Here is a 5,518-nt window from a genome sequence, read left to right on the forward strand (position 1 = left end):
CCATGTGGGATGCAGCTCCCTCATGCTCCGGTGCCACTGCTCCTCTGCCTGATGTGCTAATGCACACAAGAACAGGGAGACCGCAAAAAAAGGGGGGAGGGGACAGAAGAAAGACATGTTGAGTGCATGGCTTACTGCTACCATTGGCGGACAAGACAGACACAGCAGCCCCCTGCACTACGTCGCGCTGTTGGGCTCTACAGTGCAATTCCTGGGAAATGGCCTACAAGACTATGGACGACATCTGCACACCTAGATGACACAGGTGCATGAATAGCTGTACTTGGCACTCTACAGAGGTGGGGTGGGGGGCCACAGGGCCATGCCTTACGAAGGGGCCTAGCCTACAGAACTCGCCCTGGCCCAGGGAAACCCACAACCCTCCTCCCCCACCCAGACCCCTCCACTGCGCGCAAAGTCAGCTGAATGAGAGTGTACTCACCCCCTTGTGTCTGCTGTGATGCCCTCAAGCGCCCATCCAAGTCCAGGTAGGCCACGGCCAGGATCCGGAACATCAGGGGGGTCATGGTTCGACGGGCACCCCTCCCACGTTGGGAGGCCATCCCCAGCTGAGCCTCCGCCGTCTTCTTGCACCAGCGGCGAATGTCCTCCCATCTTTTCCGGCAGTGGGTGCTCCGTCTGTGGTGGACCCCCAGGGTCCGGACGTCCTTGGCGACGGCACGCCAAATACCCTTCTTCTGGTGGGCGCTGACCTACATGAAATGTACAGGGAAAGAAGAGAAGTCATTACCCACTGCGCCGTCAAAGTGAGTGGCCCCCATCCCTACCCTTGCCATGTGGCACATGCACCCACCGTCTTTCATGCACTTAGAACTCTGCCCCCTTCCTTCTTACAACCAGCCCTCTCCACACAGGCATAGCCCATACAGCATGCTCCCTGTGTACTTACCTGGTGGTCTGGAGGACCGTAGAGTAGCGTGTACTGGGGGAGGACCCCATCGACGAGCTTCTCCAACTCCTCCGATGTGAAGGCAGGGGCCCTTTCCCCAGACGCACGAGCCATTGTCTCTTCCAGACCGAGGTCACAGCAGCACTTGCAGTGTAGGTCCTCTCCTGTCGAAGATCAGGTATCGAGTGATTCAACAGATAGAAAATGGCGGTCCAATGTTAACCAATGCAGCATTGCGCTGCGGTCTTCGACCGCCTACCGCGACAGTGTACAACGCCAGCGCAGTTACCTCACATCCCATTGTCCCACTTTACAAGTCATGCAGCTGCCATTTCAGGGGCCCACATGGCCTAATTACCAACTGGGTCACACATACCTAGGCCTAGTCTTTACACACATACAGGCCAGATTTTGTGTATGAATGGTGTTCTGTGTAGACTGTGGGTACATACCTCTGAGTTGTTTGACTCTGTGCTCGCTGTTGTCCTTCATAGGCACCGTCGCTGGGACATGTGAGGAGATGGCAGAATCCTCCGGTGTACCGACCGCTGGTGGACCTGTCGACAATGGAGGAAAGAAATGTGATTATCACCTACAGGTCTGACCGTGCCACAATCCAGGAACTGTGTACACAGATGGAGCCTGACCTGATGTCAGCAATCCGCCATCCCACAGGAATCCCCCCTCAAGTGCAGGTGCTATCAGTGCTCCATTTCCTTGCAAGTGGGTCATTTCAAACAACTGTGGCCATGGCATCAGGGATGTCCCAGCCTATGTTTTCCAACGTATTGTCCAGAGTGTTGTCTGCCCTGCTGAAACACATGCAGAGCTACATCGTTTTCCCTCAGGTGGAGGATTTGCCTACAGTGAAAGGTGACTTCTATGCCCTTGGACATATCCCCAACATCATAGGTGCCATTGATAGGACACATGTGGCATTGGTACCCCCCGCAGGAGTGAACAGGTGTACAGGAACCGGAAGAGTTATCATTCTATGAATGTACAGATGGTATGTTTGGCCGACCAGTACATCTCCCATGTGAATGCCATGTTCCCTGGCTCAGTGCATGACGCATACATCATGCGGAATAGCAGCATCCCTTATTTGATGGGTCAACTCCAGATGCACCGTGTGTGGCTATTAGGTGACTCTGGTTACCCCAACCTGTCATGGCTACTGACCCCAGTGAGGAATCCCAGGACAAGGGCAGAGGAACGCTACAATGATGCCCATGGGCGAACTAGGAGGGTGATCGAGCGGACCTTTGGCCTCCTGAAGGCCAGGTTCCGGTGCCTCCATATGACAGGTGGATCCCTTTTCTACTCACCAAAGAAGGTGTGCCAGATCATCGTGGCCTGCTGTATGCTTCATAATTTGGCTTTGCGACGACAGGTGCCTTTTCTACAGGAGGATGGTCCAGATGGCGGTGTTGTGGCAGCTGTGGAGCCTGTGGACAGTGATGAGGAGGAAGCAGAGGAAGAAGACATGGACAACAGGGACTCAGTTATCCAGCAATATTTCCAGTGAAACACAGGTAAGATTTAATTCCTGCCTACTACATGTACTTTTACACTTCTACCTCTATCCTGTCTGTCGACTTCACCCAGTGTATGGTCACTGAGTTGTCACTTTCCCTTACGATTTCACAGGTGTGGGTCCCAACGTGTGTCATCTGCTTAGATTCCTCATGGACTAGAGCTGTGTGACATAGGTATGTTGACATTACTATTTCCTGTAAATTTTGTCACTGTAATTTCAAATACACTATTTCGAAATCACAGACAGACTCCAGATCTTTTGGTGCGTTAGGTGTGTTTATTTAAATACAAAATATTGGAGGGGGAAGTTAAATGGTGAGGGGTGATGGCGGAGGAGTGTCCATGGCAGATTCCAGTCTATTAGTCTCACAGGTGCATTGCCCATATGGGCATAGGAAGTGGAGCTGGGGCAGTTTCAATATGGACAGGGTGACAAAGTGGGACAGTGGGATGACAATCAGGGTGGTCTAATTTCTTGGTGGGGGTCTTGGCATCGTGCTCTGTCTTGTTCTGGATCTCAGGGACCGTTTGCGGGGTGGTTCTCCCTCTGCAGGGGGTGGGGTGCTGGTGTGGTGGTCCTGTGGCAGTGCCTCCTGTCCACTAGCGGAGGTGGAGGGCAGTTCATCGTCCATGCTAGTGTCAGGGCCCCCTTATAGTGCCACAGTGTCCCTCCTGGTGTTGAGTATTTCCTTCAGCACCCTTACGATGGTGCCCAGGGCGGAGCTGATGGTTCTGAGTTCCTCCCTGAACCCCAAATACTGTTCCTCCTGCATGCGCTGGGTCTCCTGAAACTTGGCCAGGACCGTTGCCATCGTCTCCTGGGAGTGGTGGAATGCTCCCATGATGGAGGAGAGGGCCTCGTGGAGAGTGGGTTCCCTTGGCCTGTCCGCCCCCTGTCGCACAGCAGCCCTCCCAGTTCCCCTGTGTTCCTGGGCCTCCGTCCCCTGGACCGTGTGCCCACTGCCACTGCCCCCAGGTCCCTGTTGTTGTTGGGGCGGTGGGTTATCCTGGGTTCCCTGTAGTGGTGGACACACAGCTGATTGACATGTCCTGAGGACAGAGGTATGGGCCTGCTGGGTGGGTACTGTGCTGGTGTTACCAGAGGGGGAAAGGTCTGTGGTGGCCTGTGCCTGTGTCAGGGGAACCGACTGTCCCGAGGCCCACGATGGTCCGGGCTGGTCATCTAGATCCAGGTGGACAGAGGTGCTGTCCTCACTGTGGGCCTCTTCTGTGGGTGGAGTGGAGATGTCTGGACCCTCCTGTCTGGTGATGTTGGGTAGTGGTCCTGCAGGGGTGGAAAAGCATGATTATTGCATCTGTGTGTGTCATGGTGTGCAATGGGTGGGTGACCGTGTACCCCTGTGCTGGCATTCCTGTGTGGGGGCTTGTGTGATGATGGTTTAGGGGGGTGTATGGGTATGTGCAGTGGGCATGCTTTAGTGATGGGTGTCCATGCATTGGTGTTGCATGCAGGGCTTGATGTTGGGATGTGTGGTTTGTGATATTGGTACATTTGTGAGGAGTTGGAGTGATAGGGGTGGGGGCGAGGGTGGGGGTATGTGATAGCATGCAGGTAGGGTGGGGGATATGGTAGTTAAAGGTTTGACTTACCGGAGTCCATTCCTCCACCGACTCCTGCGAGGCCCTCAGGATGCAGAATCACCAAGACCTGCTCCTCCCATGTTGTTAGTTGTGGGTGAAGAGGTGGGGGTCCGCCGCCAGTCTGCTGAACCGCCTGGTGGTGTCTTGAGACCACGGAACGCACCTTCCCCCGTAGGTCGTTCCACCTCTTCCTTATGTCCTCCCGATTTCTTGGGTGTTGTCCCACTGCGTTGACCCTGTCGACTATTCTTCGCCATAGCTCCATCTTCCTTGCAATTGAGGTGTGCTGCACCTGTGCTCCAAATAGCTGTGGCTCTACCCGGACGATTTCCTTCACCATGACCCTGAGCTCCTCCTCCGAAAACCTGGAGGAGGAGGCCATGGCCATGCGGGTGGTGTAGGTGATGTGTGGGGTGGTGTGTGTGGTGATAAGTTTGGTGATATGTAGTGGTGTGTGGTGTTTTGTGCGTGGAAGTTGTGTGGGTGATGGTGTTGTGTGCCTGTGGATGCTAGTTTGTGGATGGTGGTGTCTCTCTCTGGCCTTCTCTCTGTAATAGTGGTCGTAGGGGTTTGTGGGTGATGTGGGTGTGTGTTTTATATTGTAATGGGTGTGTGGGAATGGTGTGTGTATGTGTATCAGGTGTGTGTATTTGGAATTGTCCAATGTGGCCGGGTTTTGTAGAAGTGAGTGTATTTTGAGCACGGCGGTGTGTACCGCCAATGAAATACCGCGGTTGAAAGACCGCCGCATGGATTCGTGGGTCGTGATAGTGTGGGCGTATTTCTGTTGGCGTGACGGTGGAGGTTTTGTTTTCGCCAGTTTATCACTGACCTTTGGTGTGGCGGACTTGTGTGGGTGTCGGAATTTTGTGGGATTCAAGATGTGGGTCATAATAGCTGTGGCGGAATTCCGCGGCCGCGGCGGTGGGTTGGCGGTCTTCTGCGCGGCGGTAAGCGGCTTTTACCGCCAATGTTGCAATGACCGCCTTTGTCTTTAGCTGTTTGATACTTTAAACCATCCTCACCTTCTTCCTTTCCTGATACTTTCTTCTCCTCCTTATGAGGGAAGAGTTAATTCTTGCTATGCCCTGCTGAGACTTAGCTGTTCTACCCTGGCTGATGGCGAATCGATTGATGTCCTGAGGACGAAGACTGACGTTGTATGCTGACCCATTTGGATGGGTAACTATCTGATGATTAATTGTAATTGTCTGCCTTTTCTTTCTAGGTACCAACTGCTCTTTTGATAGAGGCCATAGTTAGATGTTTTTCTAAATTAGTGTTGCTAAATTGTTTTGCATGAAGCCCAACATGCTGATGCTAATTCGAGGTTAGTTGAGGAGTTCACTAAAACTGGATGCAAATAGACAAATGACTGAATTCTTGCTTTGTTGAATAACGTGCTAATGATACTCTGCTAAAGTTGATTCATGTTAACGTCGTGTTTGTGTTAATGTTCATGATCTA

Source organism: Pleurodeles waltl, chromosome 7, assembly GCF_031143425.1.
Source record: "Pleurodeles waltl isolate 20211129_DDA chromosome 7, aPleWal1.hap1.20221129, whole genome shotgun sequence".
Lineage (NCBI taxonomy): Eukaryota > Metazoa > Chordata > Amphibia > Caudata > Salamandridae > Pleurodeles > Pleurodeles waltl.